The 19,770-nt window shown below is 33.0% G+C and overlaps 1 long non-coding RNA gene across 1 annotated transcript; it reads right to left on the reverse strand.

Moving 5' to 3' along the window:
- Window positions 1-431: 431 nt before the first annotated feature.
- Window positions 432-5,602, reverse strand: LOC128550251 (uncharacterized). Its single transcript, XR_008368179.1, has 5 exons — window positions 5,445-5,602; window positions 4,887-4,986; window positions 4,278-4,376; window positions 3,785-3,869; window positions 432-3,173 (listed from the first exon to the last, which is right to left on the reverse strand). It is a non-coding gene; the product is annotated as an uncharacterized LOC128550251 (long non-coding RNA).
- Between the last annotated feature and the right edge of the window lie 14,168 nt (window positions 5,603-19,770).

The raw sequence follows: 19,770 nt of genomic DNA on the forward strand, positions 1-19,770 counted from the left end.
ATTTCTTACCTAAGTAATACTTAAGTAAATAATCAATTTCTTATACTTAAGATGCTTTATGAATACTGCCCCAGATACCGTTTATGACCTTATTACACTAAAGTTTGAAACACTGACCCAAGACATAGCGAGAAATCTCCTGATCACAAGCAATCATCATATGAACATGTAAGGCCCAAAAATGTATTTCAGATATTGATTAAAACCCATTTTCAGTTCGTATGTCAGTGTGATCCTGAGCTTCTTCCTATCGACCCCAACATATTAGTCTGATGTTGGTCACAGCGGCAATCATCTTATGAAGTTTGACACCTGTTGTAGGCATTGTACCTAATTTAAAGAATATCTAAAAAATGGAATAAAAAAGTAAATATTGTCATATATGATGTCATTGCATGATACAACAACTTTTATTTTCAATGTTCTGTCATCAGAAATGGAATAATGTTCAAAAGATGATGATCAACAAATAGTCCTACCTGTGTAAAGGGAAGGTAACTGTGTAACAAAATATTGGTTACTTAAGACAGTACTTGTTATCTCCCTTATCAATTTGCATATAAAGTGTCAGAACTGACCCTAAATTGACCTATGGTCTGTTTTATGTAGCAATCAAAGAAAACACTGATGTTCTTAAATATTTATTTAATTCTGTTTATATGAAATATAATGATTTATATAATGTTTTATGAAAATAGTACAAGTATGTTAATGAAAGTGATATAAGTATGTGGTATTGCACTTAGTTGACAGTAAAAAATATGAATTATATAATAATGGACATTTTCATGAGATAAAGAACATAGCAACAATTCATTAAAAACATAAGATCATCAAAAATAAGCCAGCTAATTTCTAGGAAAAGGAAACTTCATAGTAACAGAGAAAATCAAAAAGTACTGGAAAAGAGGTCAAATGTTGCCTTATAGTACTACTTCTTAATGTTTGAATAATGCCAGCTCAAATCAAAATACAACATTTTTGGAAACTTTTATGAAAGTTTTATGAAGGCTGCTAAAGACCAGTAGCCTGTAATGTGATATAAAATCTGAAATACAAAACGTTTGACTAGTACAGTGGTGACATCACTTTAGTGTTTCTAAAGTAACCATGCCACTATCAAAGTTGACAGGGAACTTAAGGAAATTAACCTGCAAAGTTTCTTGAAGACTAATCAATAATATATTGTCCAGACAAACAAATCAGGACAGGCACAGGCACACATTTGGACAACTAAGTCTTCATTTCCGTAAACTGGCACAACAAAAAGTTATGACAATATAAAATACTGAAAACATACTCATGACAAGTACAAAGGGCCAACATTTCTGACTCATAGAACTTTCTGATCTTATGATGCTTAATGAGGTAACATGTTACACAAAATATTGCTATGGTAAGAAAATGGCAATAATTATGAAAAAAGCCAAATGCAGTTATGGAACTAGTGCATTTAATGTCAAAATATTACAGTTTGTAATTGTAAAAAGTTTGATACATTTTTCATTAACAAAGACGAAAGTGGAAGGTGTTTTAGGTATTTTTATGACAAAATATGTCTCCCACCTATGTATACCTTTAGCAATAGTATGGCAGCTATTTTGTGCAGCAAAATGGAAAGTGTCGGTGATATGCAAAAATATACTTGGTACTGATCACTCCTGTGAAGTTTCATCAAAATCTGTTAAGTAGTTTTGACCTGTGAAAGCCGACAAGATTTTTCTATTTTTAGCTCTGGCTGCAATTTAGTGCATAGAAACGAAACATGCAAGCGATATGCACAACACTAGGCTTGGTACTGATCAGTCTTGTGAAGTTTCATCAAAATCTGGCCAGCAGCTTGTCCTCTTAAAGCCAGACAGGCTTAATGCGGACAGAAGAGAAGGCATAAACAATAGCTCTCCCCACCTTTAGATGAGACATAATTCCGAGATAAAACCTTACATACAACACTTTACAAAATAGGGATGCAATAGGAGATATCGTGTTTGTATACAAATTCTATTTTTAGAACTGATAAGACAGTGATCGGGTGGGCAGAAGCCGACCGTCCATGTTTTTTGTAAACAGTGATGTTTTTCTAACGGTCTAAACTTTCTTAAAACACAAATTACATAAATAATTTTTTGATCAATGGAAAGGTTATAAAACAAGCAATTTATTGATTACTTTTAATTGTTATTTCGAAATAAAATGGATTAATTATGAACGCTTAACTTACACTGTTTTTCTAAAGGTTGTGAAAATCACTACGCCGCTTTTAAAATTATATGTCATTTAAAACGGTTATTCATTGAAAAAAGATATTTGGATACAAAAATATGAAGATTGTTAGTATTTCAAATCTTTTTGAATTTTGAAAATCCATAAATGAGCAAAAAAGTTATTAAAAATTAAAAATTCTGATTCAATACGCAAACGGTGTTAAAATTATTTGTTTTGCCAACCACCAGATAAACAGATGTTAACGCGTGACGTCACGGCGATCTCTCCTATAAAATGGATGTGCAATACCTCTACCTATTCTTCAGTGAAACTAAAAAGGACAAAACACAAATAATATGGAGGACTTATGGGCCATGACACGTACGATAAACAAATTTTTTAAGACTGAAGAAAATGCATTGACTAGTTCAAAAATTTACATTAGTGTTTTAGTTCAATATAATCTTTGTCATACTAAAATGATATTGCAATTATAATGACCAATCACTTTTTAGATTTATGAAGGAGAAAAACAATTTATGCCAACTTTAAACTTACAACTTTTAAAGTGAAAATTATCAAACGTTTTACTGTGGTATTGCATGAAATTAAATTTTGTCACCATACAGATAATTTATGATTTTAATAATACTGATCACTATGGTCTTAAGTTTGATTTGTGAACATACTGTGCTATAAACTGAGACAAAACAGTATTGATACACTGCAAGACACAGCATTTTGAAAATTATAACAGTGTAATGTTTACATATTCTCAAAGTTTCTGAATCACATTTACATGCACGGCTGGACAGGACTTGTTGCTCTCTACATGTGTGTCCTACAATAACAGCAAATATGTAACAAAATTGATTCAGAAGGCGCCTCTATACTAAACTGTGCAAGCTGCAGACACTGATCTTGAACAATAGCTGAACGGTGACACTGAAGATTTCACAGGTACATATCTGAAGAAAGAAATGCATAATGTAGTAACTGCATTCGAGGTGTCTGCAGCTCTTTAATATTCAAAATTTGTATATTTCTGGATATAAGGTAGAATAAAAGTGTTACTGGATTAATAAAACTTCAACATATCTTATGCATAAGACCCATTTTAGTATAATATATCAAGAGACCAACAGTTACCCTAAGTCACTCACTTGACCTTACCATTTGACCTAAAATATATGTATGACACACTTTGTACTTTGGAATATTATGATGGCAGGCTATATTTTATTCTGTATCTTAAATACTTTGAAAATAACACACCTTATACTTGACATTTCATAATTTATATCTTACATTCACCTTTTTAAGCTTATAACAATAGAATTGTGTTTACCTATTTAATTACTTTCAGGAGAAAAATGTAAGATATTTGGAAAGTTACATTCATAAGTCTGTAATTATTTGGTACTGTATAATTTCTTTTTGTAAGTGTAAAGTTTATATAATTATCATACTTGACCCTTGGTCTCATGTGAAACAATCTTTACACAAGCCTCTTGAAGTGATATATACCAAATCAATAACTGAATTACATTGTAACTCTTTGAATATTGTAAACAGTTACCTGAAGGTATCAATATCTGTGTTTAATTAAGTCATACAGATCAACACTGGCATTCTCATCATATGAATCCACAAAACATTTTACACTGAAATAAAGAAACAACTTCCTATAAATTTTGTACTTCCATTACTGAAAAATACAGAATTTACATTAAATTAGGACTCTAATCCATTGAAAACATCAAGTGACAGATATAAAGAAAACATTGCATTAAAATATATTTAAACAAAATGGTTATTGCTATAGTGTGTTTAAAAGCTTTGAAACATGGTTAGTGGCTGACAATAGTAGTTCTTTTATCTCTGTATCATATGAAAGGCTAAGAGTTAAGAAGTCTGAACAGATATCTTTACCTAAGTCAAAATTTCTTGATTCAAAATGGTTGGGTGTACCATCCTTCATGAAACTTCATAAAATCATTTTAATTACATTTACAATGTGTGTCTGTTAAGTGTTAAGGGGAATGTAATTTTAATAACTGGCATTATATTACCCTTGACATCTTAAACTTGTTAAAGAGTATCATTTGTACATCATTGTACCATCAGACCATCTTTCACTTCTGTCAACCTGACTAGACATGTTGGACACCCTGAAATATATAAATGATAAAATCTGTGAAAAGATTCATCATGCAAAAACCATAACACCATCTTTATAAAATCACCTTAACACCTTGATGTTAAAAAATATTATTTCAAATTATTATTGTCCATTAAAGTATAATGTATCCCATCCATAATTATTACATGACTCCTTATATAATTTACCAGTTCATAGTTTGGAATGGCTTCCAGTCTAAACCCAGAAGTTGAAGAAAAACAAATTATGAAAGTTTATTTATGGTGTCATTTAAAAGAATGACATGCCTGTTAATTGTCAACTGTTTGCTCTTTTTAATATTGATAGGCAAACCATTCAATAACTGCATTTTATTAAATGCTGTCTAATATCACCCGTCAATAGTTTACAAGTGTTAATTAGATGTCACTGACTTGTTTACTCTCAACATCATAAAGAGAGATAAAACTACATGTAAATTGTAAAACATTGTATGTGATACCATTCCACCCTGTATAAATTGCCTTTAAAAAGAAATTACATAGAAGTATTATCCCACTGTTTTGACTGCCCCTGCTCTATCTAACTTTTCAAGCTTCTGCAGCCACTTAAATATGTCATCTGTTCACTTGTACTTCTGTCTGAAATGAGGTAATTATAATATTTCAATAACTTATAATGAATATATTATGTTATTCTTTCCCTACAATTTGCAACAGTTTATTTTGAAAATTCATTTGATCTCAATTACATTCTGTTCTAACTACAGCTAAAATACATAGAACAGACAATAAGCTATTATAAGGTCAAAGGTCACTCTAAAAGGAAAAATCGGTAAACTTAGGCCCAGTTAATCACAGATGCTTTAAATAAGCTGTCATTTCACACAATAATTTGCTATAGGATTATGTATCTACAAACAAAAAACAAGAAAAAACAAATTAATAGAAAGAACATTTTTGGGCAATTTAAAAAGCGACAATGAAAGTGAAAGTAGAAAGTCAATATTTTCTTAGCGGCTTTTCTTTCACAATTTCCATTTAAAGCGTAACAGTTTACTTTCATACTATATTGAATAATCCATAAACATTATACTTACCGTTTAAATGCATGAAAAATCCTCATGGAACCCGTAAACTTATAATTTGTTGATAACCTCTCGGTTTTCGGCCGTTTTCACGTGAAAATACGAAACCGGTGTTGACATAAATGTTCTACTTCCGGCGGTATTCGATTGCGTAAATCGGCTCTAGTACTATGTCTACCTGTTGGTCTAATCATTCTTGAAATATTGAGCGGAAGCCGTTTTCGGTATAGAGGTCATTGACAACTCATACATTAGATGACGATAACTTCAGGTCATGTCCTAAATATTAAAGAACCCTTTAGTAAGGATCTGCACATTCAAAATTGAGTTTTCCCATCTCCTCAATAACAAGGAAATTTAGTTTAATTGATTTCATTTTGGAACGAAAGGTGTTTGAAATCTATAAAATGGCAAGAACGAGGGAATCACTGCTAACTGCGAGCGTTGTCGCAACAACGGAAGGGACGTTGCTAAGGAAAAGCGAAATGAGTTCTGTTAATGGTCTGAATTCTGTAACTTATTTGTGCAGTCAGTTCTTTTCATATTATATGATATTCGGAAATTTCAGTGAAATATATTCAGAAATAAAGATTTTAGAGAACCTTTCTGGGTCCTTTTTGAACACCTCTCATATATACATGTAACATCTCTACATGGGTCGTTAGAATAGCTGCGTGTCAGACACTGAAGTCCTCTGTAGGTGAATCTAGTTAATAACCTGGAAAAAAACAGATGCGATTTCCTAAATGTCAATTCTTCACTTTTGTGTTGCCACACCTGATTCAATGTCTTATGGTAGCCGTAGCTCAATTCTAATTGACTTGGCGTGAAAGGCACAGCTGGCAATTTCTTTCTCCATCACTTTACTGAATACTCAAACTACTTGTAAATGTCAAATATCAACAATTTAATTGACGCGGGCAAAATTTTGAAATACCAGCATTCAAGCTGAAAATTGGAAAAATAGTGATAACAATTTTCCATCAAAGAATAAAAACTACAATTAATACAGTAGAAATCATAGTGTTATGTGTTTTGTTTGTTGCGTTGAGGAGCAATATAATGTTTAAACATATTTTGAAACAGAAATACGGCATCATATAAAGGAGAAATTTTGAAATCATATAAATGCGTGTTTAATTGACGGAAAACAGATAGTATTCAAATAAAATAAACTTAAATAGACAGAAAAAACGTTTCTTTTATATGTGGAACTAGTGGGATACAAGATCTTTTTTCAAGCAGGCGGTTCAAACCTTCTAAACCACTGCGAGTTAGTTTTGCATAGCCAAAATAGAATTGCACACAAAAATGCGCAATGGAAACTATTTGTTGTGCCTGCTCCGGGGATACTTGGTTGCAAATATGGATATCTTATAACCTTGGATTATTGCAAATGATCTACATCTATCCTGTGAAAGAAGCGAGTCAATATTCGAATATTTTGTGAACGATTAACCGGTTAACCGAAATATATATGCTGCAGCCTTTCTGTATTGGCGGATGACATTTTACCTCCGCACTTGTCTGTAAATCATGCAACACGTGTTGCCGATGAGCAATCTGAACACTGAATATTAATATGAAATATCCTACTACACAACATACCTTCATTTCAAACTGTGAAAAGCGACTTTCATATCGCATCTTTGAAGAATTTTGGTAACTGACAACTCAAATACACTAATTGTCTAATATTCTACAAGGTAGTCTTCACGTCACTATTTACATGATATATACGGGTACTAGATATCCCAAACGAAAGTTAAAAGATCTTTTAAACAGCTGTTGTAACACAACTGCATGATCATAAAAGTGAAGTTATAATAACAACATTGAGTTCAAGTACGGGTCTTTGAATCTTATATAATAGCATAAAAGACAACAAAGAAAAATAATAGCGAATTCGGTTTAATAGAATCTTCTCACGGGGAGTAATAAATTATGAAACACCACTTACGCCCCTACCACCGGCATAAATGTAGTTATCTTGAATGAACTTCATGATCCCGCACGACCAGAAATACTGATGCTTAGAACATTGGGTGGAGTGCCTTTCAGGCCGCCACACTGTGCAAATTAGACTGTTGTTGCGAAGAATAACACTTTCTCCACCACGATGTTTAGCAAGTAAATTTTATTTTCACATTAGATGATAGAGTTTGATTCGTACGGTGTTCAATATGAACGCGAAGCGCGAAGGTACGACGGTACGATGGCGAAGCGCGACAGTACGATAGTGATAACACGACAGTACAATGGCGAAGCGGGACAGTACGCTGTAAACCCACACACCCGTAAACATTGCGTTTGCGGCGAAATTAAATTACAGTTTGCTTAAGTAGCTGAAATTGTATATTCCCTAATCTTTCTACAACACACATTCGTTTCTTGCTGTTATACTGAATTGATATACCACATTAAAGTCATACGGGGAAAGTCGACTAAATGATGTACATTCAGGTTTCTCCCATAAGCAATGAAACTTTGTAAGCCATATTATTCCTTTGAAATTGCTTTTTGATTACATATTGTGTTATTGCAAAATTGGATTACAAATATACATCTTTCTTCGTTATTAAAGAAGAATACCATTTCTATCAGCGTTTTAATATTAAATTAGCGGAATTCATATAAGTTTTAAGTAGCTTGTTTTCCAATCCATTCGATTGAAAATTTGTTTGTTTGTTTGTTTGTACTATTTTGATTGATGTATGTCTTTTTATCAAACTTTGTTAATTTAAATATAGTACTCATGTTTGTATATACAATTTGTGGAAATAAATACAGTTTAAACTAATATTAAACACTGCTGGAGAAGATTAATTTGAAATATTTAGAACTGCGTTGTGTAATTTTGCCTCTGCATTACGTTTAAATAATGAATTTCAATATATGGACGGCGTACACGATGTAAGAGCAAGGAGGTGCGGACACCGTCTTTTGAAGACAATTGTTTATGTATATATATATATATATATATATATATACATGTTTCGTATTGATGAAACCATATTTGATAATGTTATCCTAAACTTTCACACAGAATCCATGCAGGATGGTGTATGCAACTGTTTAGTCTGTCCCACACTGGCCCGCCCGCTTAGCTCAGTAGGTAAGAGCGTTGGTCTACGGATCGCGGGGTCGCAAGTTCGATCCTCGGGCGGGGCGTATGTTCTCCGTGACTATTTGATAAACGACATTGTGTCTGAAATCATTAGTCCTCCACCTCTGATTCGTGTGGGGAAGTTGGCAGTTACTTGCGGAGAACAGGTTTGTACTGGTACAGAATCCAGGAACACTGGTTAGGTTAACTGCCCGCCGTTACATGACTGAAATACTGTTGAAAAACGGCGTTAAACCCAAAACAAACAAACAAACTGTCCCACACTGATCCTCGAAATTTGAAAACGTTAGTACACCAGGAGTACACATACATACATACGTGTATACAATGTAAAACTGTATACTAGTACACACTATCTGATTAAAGGGTGTACCCAAACCACCAATCTTAATAACGGAGAGCAAACATTTTGATAGCCTAAAATTCTGATTAAAGGGTGTACCCAAATCACCAATCTTAATAACGGAGAGCATACATTTTGATAGCCTAAAATTCTGACCTTAGATCATTTTAGAAGATAGTTTCTGCTTAGCTAACAGTAATATTTTATAAGTTTAAATCCAACAGATCCGCTTTCAAATGAAATAAATGCCTTAGTTATGCAATATTTTTTGCTTCTTCTCCCTTTCTCTTTTCATCAGGCACATGTACCTCGCATAAGCTGAAGATACATTAGCCGCAATGTTTGTTTATCATAAAAAAAAAATTATTACAGATAAATATAAGCGAAATTTATCAAACATTTTTCTTCAATTTACATCTGATACAAAATGTGAATAGAGCAGCGATTGGCATAGTTCCAAATAAAAGCCAAAGGCACGGCCCATGCATGATTGTCATAGGTATGCTCCTGGTAACTCATTTAGTTTAAAGGTATCGGGTGTATCGTACTATAAATTAGGAGATATAATTAAGGTCAAACTGATTCTCATTTAAGTATCTAATCAAAGAGGTATCAGACAAAAAGTAATAAAATCTATATGAAGATTCTTTGGGAACATAGAATGAAGCCAATCCAAAGATAGCAGACTCAGTTTGATTGAGCCTGTTCATGAGAGGAAATGGAAAGTGCAACATCCCTCATGCCACCAAGCCCCAGCATAAGCAGAATGAATTCTATCACATAGATATTGAATTAACTCCAAAAGGTCCAGAAATTATATAGACACTGAATCTAAGTACGGGAAGAATTTTACAACCGCCACCAGGCATTTAAAGGGTGATATGTTGCGATGATTAATAAAATTTATAAGAAGATCCTTCGGAGGCATAGAACGCAACCAAGCAGAATATTAGCAGAATCCGTTTGACTGAGTCTGTTCATTCGAGGTAATGGAAAATGCAACACCCCTTGCTTGACACCCCCATTACCCCACGAAGTTCATATGGTCGGCCCGTCCTAGTACCTAATCAAAGGGAATTACTGAAATAGCTATGTGGTAATTAATAGTACACAACTACAGATGTTATTTCAAGCTATATATTCTGAAATATTAGACTGCAGTTTAAATATATTACACAAAAAGCAACGGCAATGCATTATCAATATAGCAAGTTGAAGCCAGGGACTGATAATGTTTTGAATCATACTATTTTAAAACTGTATAATCGTTTAAGTTTTTAGAAAATTCATCAAGCTGAGCTATCAGATTTTGAATATTTACTTTTTGTCTGCTTGCCAATCTCATAAGACAAATTGCTACTTGGTGACACTTGCAATGTAATATAATGGATAATTTCCCCAGACAATACGATATAAATTCTCTGTCTGATTTAGTTTCATAAATGATACTGCAAGAACATACTAGTAAGAAATAAACACCGTCTGATTAGATATTCGTTTAAATAGTCAATGTAAACCCTTTTTATTGTGTGATATTACAAAAAGAAAAAAACAAAATAAAAAGTCCAGACGTTATGTGTATTGAAATATAAATTGGTTTATTAAAAAATATATTTGATAATCCACAGTTAAAAATATCAAATATATATTTCACTGTACTCAAGTTAGGACTACTTCCTCTTATGGTGACTCATAAACTGTCATTCATTTCAACATTTAGAAATTTAAAAAAAAATTATATTCATATGGAAGCCAAGGCTTCCTTATATTTTATCTTCGGATTCAAATTAGGGATTGTTTTGGTACTAGTCCAGAGATTGGCTTTAAACTTGCTGGCTATGCCTAACTGACCGTAATAATATAGTATTACACTATTCTAATTGAAGGATTGAGTTTCTTACTCATTGTTATCAATTGACGACAATACAAAGCTATCATACAAAGTAGTAAACGTAACCACATTAAAAATGGATACACAGGATTAAGTTATCTAAATCAGAAACATATCAACAAGCTATAACTGTAGATAACAGTGATTTCAGAATTTGTTTTATGGAATATATTGGTTTAATGATACTGTACTTATAAGCCTATCTATGTCATAATTGTTTTTATTATATGACTGAAACAGCTCAACATCTACTACTGTTTCAGAAATACGTATGGTAAGTATCCACTTTGACATTACTGATACGAACAAAATACTTAAGTTACTGTTAATGTCTGAAATAAAATTTATAATCTTCCAAAACATGCTTCTTTCTAAAACACACATATCTGTAGTTTTAATGTGCATTACGCATTACAGAAACGAATAATGTCGAATTCTTCAGTGCATTATCTACAAACATTCCAGTTCAAAATGACCTTTCTAACAAGGCGGATTCATTAATGTGTTCATATAGCACATTACGTTTTTCTATGTGTATAGATGTAGCCGCTAATCTTATTTACACCTGTGGTTTACCTGTTTTTGATATATTCAATTTACAATAAATATATGTACAACATTTTCCAAAAGGAAATACGTTTAAAACGTGTTAACTTACCTGTAAAAATACAGACCGGCAACTTTGTTGCTTAGACAAATAATAATTCGAATGTAAATGACTGGTAATCGACATCGTGTTGAGTTACAAAAAGGATGGAGATAAGGGTAAACATGATCTCAGAGTATATACAGCCACCTCCAACGTTGGCCGCTAGATGTAACAGGCTGTGAACAATACGGGGCCGAGAGACCTGTACCTTCGTTTACAGGACGATCGAGTGCTGTACTGTTGAGCTAACTGGCTGCTTAAATATTTTCTCCTTTTATCAATCAGCTGTTATTATTTCACACTATTATCATAATGATAGTAGATAAGATTACCACACTGTTGTCAAGGAAAATAACTCCACTCCCTTTTTGATGTGAACAATAAATCCCGAGACATTTTTCTTTCATTTTATCCAGACAGACACTTACATTTCTGGTAGCATTGCTTTATCTAGCATTTGACGGGGCTCAATTTATTATTTTGCTCGGCGCATTCTATGCTTCAAAATACTCTTCTTATAGATTTTATTATATTTTCTAAGAATATATTGCTATGACTAGGTTCCTCGACAAGACCACAGGCTCGTATATGACCATCAAAATTAATATTAAAAGCCAAATAGTATAAATTTTGAAAATTCAGCACTGAACTATCTAAAAAACCAATTTTATCTATATGTGCATCAGAATGTTTCGCAATGCAACTTTTTGACCGTAAAAATAAGATACATAGAACCTTACAGTTTTTTTTATCGTCTGTCAATAAATTTAAAGATATTCTAATGATATATATAATAACTTGACTTTCATAACGAAGCAATTAGGACGCCTGGAATCATCTACACAAATCACCAAGATTATGTCTTTGGTTGTCAGCATATTTCAGGTGCAACTTCAGCAATTTAATCAAAATTAAAGTTTATCCATTTAACGCATGTACAAAGGAATTCGAACTGAAGAAAAAAACATTAACAGCAAATGTCTGAACATTAGTCGAATGACGTCCTTTTTTAAAATTAGTTTCTATTGACTATATAGAAATATCTGATGATGATGGTAGTGATGGTGATGATGATGAGGATGATAATGATGATGATGGTGGTGGTGGTGATGATGATGATGAACAGTACAGAAATAAATTAAATCATTCGGACAAGAAAACAGGAGTAGAATAAAACATTTATGATCACCTGAATTTTAAACCATAAGCAGGAAAGTAACGAAAAGCACATCTTAAATCTGCAAGACATTACTTAGTCAGCTGTAAGTAGATCTATTAAATAAGATGGCAAGGCATTCGTTATTTCCTAAATGTTAATACGTAATTTCTGTATTTAGCCATTCCTTATCTATTGTCTTATGATAGTTGTAGATCAGTTATAATATAAGCTGGTGGTAAGTTAAAGTTTCTGGTTTCCAGGGATACTAGACTTCAGACATCAGTAAATCTTACCAATAATTATGGCATTGACAGGTGTTTAAATATAGTATTTCTGTTTCTTAAGATAACGATTACACAAATACTGAAGCTAGATTGTAAATTGTCTGCGCTGCGCAAATCCGCATGCAAAATATATTTTATTTATTAACACAATGCCTTAATTTAGCTTTATACAATTCTGATAATTAATTTGTACTGGTCATCTGCAGATATTTGAAAATGGTGATAATTACCATCAACTGAAGTAAAAAAAATCATCATAAAAAAAAAGAAAAAAATGTACATTTCTAAAAGTTTGAATTTACACTGTTGCCAGATTGAATATCAATATTGCCACTGTATGCAATGTTCAGTGCTTATCAGTGGTGTATCTTTAATCCCTCCAAATAACATGTTGAGAGCGCATCATGTGCAATGAAAGTGAGTTCGTTGTTCAATGAATGAATACAATGTGTTTACCTTTGGCAGTCTAATCAAACGCTGATAACAAACAACATCAGACTATCTGCTCCCGGGTCCAGCAAAAACTCATTTCGATGGATTTTGAATATAGTTAGGTTTTCTCAAATTAACACATTTTCACAGAAGAATATTATCATCGGTGCAATTAAGACATTAATCTCTTTTGAAAGCAATACATTCTTTAAAGTTATTCCTTTGCCGTACTACAAGTGGAAGAAAAATGGAGAAAAAAATCTCTATTTATAGATACATCATCCTTTAAAACAGCCATGGATTGAAAGCATGTGGACCATTTTTATGTTCTGCTTTATTCATGTACATTATTTTTAGTTTCGTTATGAGATCCGTGTGTACATAACGTCTTTATCTTTTGAAATTTTACAGTAAATATTTGAGAAATATCTTTAGTTAGGACGATTATTTTAGACAAACACAATAATATTGCGCGATCAAATACAATATTCATTCAAAAAAGTATGGAACGGAGGTATGTAAAGTATCTGTCAGTTAAAGGATACTGCAACTGTACAACTATACTAATAATAACGACGTTCGGTTCAAACCTCAGAAAACAATAACAGCTTCTTGATACGAATCGGTGCATCACAGTTCAATTACCCATTCCATGAATTCAACAGGTTAATCATATGAACAGTACTCACTTGTCCGTAGGAAGGTGTTGAAAATGCATATAATGGCGAGAAACATTAAAATAATAACGAGTTGTATTGATCAATTGTGTGTGATATGACTGCGACATAATGACGTTGGGCTGCTTTAGAGGTACTGTAGTAACGTTGCTTTAGAGGTGATAAATGAATAATGTGCATGTTCTGAAATCTGTGATTAGAATATTCACATTTAATATGTTCTAATTCATCATAATTTCAAATTTTAACAAAACAGGACCTGAAATTATGATATTAGAGCACTTTTCCTGGCATTGTTGAACAACCTTCGTACACATAAATTTTCTAACACAACTCTATGCTATTTGCCATTATCTTTCAAATCACTTTATGAACAGTTATGAAATTTATTTTTTTTTGTATTTGTGATAGCATGTTAAAATGACAGCAAAAGTGAATAATGTTGTCGCAAAATTTCCTTTATCTAAATACCTCAATCCGTTTTGATACGATCTCGTTTATCAAAGACACTCGTTAACACGTTATGGTAAATTGAAGTTATTTTGATAACTGCATTTTTGAAGAGGATAATTATGTGAAATAATATTTTCTGATATGAACTTGTTCGAGTGCGGGAAGTCCTTGGTTCAATCCCTAGCCGCGTCATACCAAAGACATGAAAAATGGTACTAGTAGCTTCCTAGCTTAGCGCTCAGCTCATACTCACGTGGCGATGGATTCCATCAGAAATGAAGTGTCGAGAGTAAGAATATAGGCTGTAGAACTTGCTTCACAATCGACCTAAAATAAATCAGTATGAACTAACTTCTTCATTTTGATCCCTTCCTCATCCCTTTGAAAGTAAAATGAACGTATGTGTATGTAAAAATATATCTTTGGCTAAACTTCTTTTGTTAGTTTCAGACACGAATTGTATATAGAATATGAACGAGCTAAATAATATGGCCACAAAAATGCAAATAAAAACTTCCAAATAAGTATAATCCAAAAGTTAAGTACCTTTCTAGCTTTGACACAGTAATAGTGATATTGTACACTTTTTACGTTTGTTATTTGAGTTATCAAAAGTACAATTTACTTGTTACAATTTCTTCAAAAATGTACGTAAATGTGTTTAGTCCCAAGGATGGAGTGTGGTCGTAAAACTAGTATAATTATGTGTCTTAAATCTGTCCTGATTAAGTTTTTGTTTGACATTAACAACATAATATATTCAATTTATCTTCCTTAATTTGCAAGACCATATTGGCTGAGTCGGGGATATCTGTTACATGTATTGATAATTCACTGTAGATTTGATAGCCTAGCTTATACGACGTCTGTTACACAGAAACACATACAAATATTGGCCTATGGAATTGAGGATTGGTGTGCCAATGGTATTAATAACTTATTATTCAGACTGTATATCTATGAAACGTAACGTTTAAAACCGCTTTATATACAGTAACCATCTCATAGTTTAAGCTCAAAATATGTTGCGTAAAGGTCGGATTCTTTTTCAACAAAAACAGAATAATTCCTTATTTGGATTTCCTAGGTCCTCAAAAGGTCCTCAAAATGCACAAATATTTTAGAAAATAATACAATAACCTCATTTAACTAAAACAGTCTGCTACATGTACTTGATTCAAAATAGATCTAACAATTCAAACACGCTACTACACAAATCAAATTCCTTTAAACATATTTGCAGTAACTGTTTAAGGAAAACCTTTCATTGGGGATAGAAGAAAACAATGGTCTGTTTTCAGCAATGTCTCATTCTGACGTCTGATTTTTTAGTGTTTTCCACATCATTTAGAAGCGATTCTACATTTAGACATAACCTTAATTGGTTCTACATGAAGACATGTGCGAGTTTTCTCCGGGATTATTTTGTGGTTTTTTTTTCGGAAATAAAACACTGTGCTTGGGTAAACTTTATATTAAACTGAATCTAAAATGTTAAGTATTCATGTCACAGGAACAGCATTTAACTAAAAGCCAGAGAAAACGACAAAAAAGCTGAAAAAAGAAAGGATAGTAGTTCACCAGGTACGGATATCGGCCATTACACTCCTGGAATTATATTATTGAGTACATCAGGCGGAACGTTATCGAGTAGTTTTGCGGATAGTACGGATTATGTACAATCTGTGATGCAATCCAACACCCCAGTTATAAATATGAACGGTCAATACCCGGTCGGTGTCCCTGGCATGATGAGTTTGCAAGGAATGCATGTGCCTCCGTCACCACAATCACCAGCGGTATTTACACATAGTACATTATGTACCTCCGAGTTGGGCCGTGTCCCTTATAGAGGATGTCAAACAAATCAAGGCCGCGCTTCCAAAGATTGATCTGTCAAAATAATTTACCTTAAAATATCAGAAATATAAACAAAGGTGTCAAATTTGGAAACTAAAACCGCTGAAACTGACCGGTCATTAACATTTATGAACAATGAACATGAGGTACAGAGAAAGGTTCTAAACAAACTCAGAAAGACATTAATAAATTACAATCCGTGTGTTCTGGGCTAGAAACTGATATATATATAATTACCAGGGACGTGAAGAAAAAAACCAAGACAAACTACTGGACCTGGAAGCAAGGTCGATACGGGAAAATCTGATCTTTATGGTCTTAGTGAGCCGGAAAAGCCAAAAGGAGATGAAGCTCCCCAACCAGATAACTATGAAAATCTAGTGCGTGACCTCATTAAAAATACTTTGAAGATTGACCATTCAAACATGGAGTTCGACAGAATACATAGGCTTGGTGGAGAGCGAGTCAAGAAACCTAGACCGATAGTGGTAAACTTTCAGAACTACAGAGATCGGGAAACAGCAAGATACAAATCCTATGACGAGGTTTCCGAGGTAAATGTGTCTCAAATATTGATATTTCTAAATAATGTTGACGACTATTAGAATAATGTCTCACTCTTCATACTTTATACTTGTTAAAACATACAATATTTCTCTGGGAAAATTTCTCACGCTTCATACTTTGTACTACAAACTTAAGTTATCGACTATGATTTGAATGTACAATTTTATGTCGAATAAACTATATGTTATGTTATGTTATGAATACACATATATTGAAATAAAGTTTTGATAACTGGTAATTTTGTAATTAAAGTATAAGCCCGTACTTATCAATAGACGGCCTATAAAATTATGTAACATATGCCTAATTAAAAGCTATAAAAGAACATCATTTTGCAACATGTCAAATTTTACTTGACGTGACAATAGAAAAATATCTGTTTGGCTAATATGACAAGATATGTGTTGTTTTTTCTAAATATCAATGCGTACATTCTGTATTTAGCCATACCTAACTTACTGTCTCACGATATTCCTGAATTGATTAAACAATAAGCTGGTGTTACGTTTCAGGTTTTAGTTTCCAGGGATATTAGGCTGTAGACATGAGTAAATCGTTTTCGATGATCATTGCAAATGACAGAAATGGATAAATGACAGAAGTAGATGAATACTTTTGTCTGTAATCGATTCTTACAAATGACTTCTGTTTTACACACAGATACAGGAGATACGTCATTAATAAGAGAGGGCCTCCGTAGCCGAGTGGTTAAGATCGCTGACTTTAAATCGATGCCCCTCATCGATGTGTGTTCGAGCCTTACTCGGGGCGTTGAATTCTTCATTTGAGGAAGCCATCCAGCTGGCTTACGGAAGGTCGGTGATTCTACCCAGGTGCCCGCTCGTAATGAAATAGTGCACGGAGGGGCACCTGGGCTCTTCCTCCATCATCAAAGCTGGAAAGTCGCCATATGACATTACTGTGTCGGTGCGAAGTTTAACCCAACAAAATAAATAAATAAGTAGTAAGAGGGAGACTTATCTTCATTCAAAGCCTCAGTTATCAGAGAACCACTAAAGGCAGTATCAGAATGTGGCGTCAAAGCTGACAATATTCCGGAAAATATCATTAGTGCAACATTTTCTGAGGTACACGTTTTTCCATATTATGCAACAACTGTATTGACGCTAGATATTTTGATTTCAGAAAATGGTCATATTGCGTAAAAGAAAAATACATGTATCAATTTCTTATAAGAGACATCGAATAATCTACAATCAGGTTTCCCTAATCAATATAAAAACTTACGTTTTTGCCTTTGTAATGGACTGAAATTTACGCATAAAGCGATAGGTGTTATGTAATATTGTTTTACCCGCAAGCAAGTTGACTTTGATTGATTACCTTCCGTCGAAAATGGCATTTCATTGATTAGTTATATTCCGTAATTAGATTTAATTAGCGAATATGCATGGAAGTCAAGATATTATCGTTGTTTGCCAATCCTATATAACTCACAAAGGTGGGTGTAACAACTAGTTTTGGAAAATTGTCTTAAATATTCACTTGCTCTCAGAATTGAAGACGGTAATCATTACAATAATTGCTGTTGTCGTAGGGTCAGATATTTACCATCCATTGTATTAAATAAAACATTTATAAAACATGATATTTATTCAGCCTGTTGTTTTCGTTTGTATTCATCCCTTTTCCGAAATCTTACTATTAAGAGGAAGTAACTATATTAATTCTACAAGTCCGGCGTATTACTATAAGTACAATCAAACTCCTGGCCCTATCTCCTATATTTTGATCGCTTATGTTGTCCTATACATGATCCCGTTATACGTTCACTAACGTAATACTAACCCGCCACCCGTAACATTACAACAATGATGTTATGAAATAAAGCGATGGTTCATTACACTCGCCACCGCTACAACAAGTAGTAAATACATATACATTGTTGTTCTGACAATTAAATATATATATCTACTAATAAACTTTGATAATTTGGCAGTTGAGTTGAATAAGTCCAGGGGTGTTCGAAGATAATCCGCCATAGATCTATTGCACAGCAATTATTGGATTTACCTCTATTGGACAATAAACAGTGTCGATTGTATTCAGGTAAGCAGCCACAATATCAAAGTTTATTAGTATGATATAATATTTATTATCATTACAGGTTAGTTTCATATTTTAGTCATTGACTGTACTCTAAACATATAATATGTTTTAATTGTCTACTTTGTAATTTAAATCATATAACTGTTGTAAAAGGAAACGTTCTCATTTCATCATGAATGTGTATTGTACTGTTTTATATGATATGTTCTTTTCATTAATATGTGATGTTATACTTTATTCTTTGCACTCACCACCGCTACTACAAGTACTAAATACATATGCATTGTTGTTCTGACAATTGAATATAATATATATCTATGATATATTATTTATTATCATTACAGTCCTCTTGCCAGTAGAGTCTGGAAGGTAGAACCCTCTGCCCATGCAAACAAATATGTTGCCATGGATAGACAAAGGTCGGCTCAAGTAGCAACATTTTAAGCTCTAATGAAGCAACCCGTGACACCGTCATCAAAGATGGCAAATTCTAAATAAGTACTTATCTTCCATTTCACCATTGCACTGTTGCAATACGGACTTTATATCCTGCATCATAAATCAAGACGTGCTAACCTGTCACCATTAATTTGAGTCGTCTTGAACTAACAGGTATTGTAATAGAAATGACTGCACATAAAATTCAGTAGGAAGTATCTAAACGAACATGTGACAGATTTACGATATTGCTAACAGCTTCAGTGTTGTAAAAATCGTTTTTTAGAATCTAGCTGTGCGTGTTTGAATTGAATAAAATGTATCTCTAAAAGCCTTCGTCACAATCAGGTTGTCCGTACTCATTAAATTTGATTTGGAACTCAATAAA

This window comes from Mercenaria mercenaria, chromosome 2 (assembly GCF_021730395.1).
Source record: "Mercenaria mercenaria strain notata chromosome 2, MADL_Memer_1, whole genome shotgun sequence".
NCBI lineage: Eukaryota > Metazoa > Mollusca > Bivalvia > Venerida > Veneridae > Mercenaria > Mercenaria mercenaria.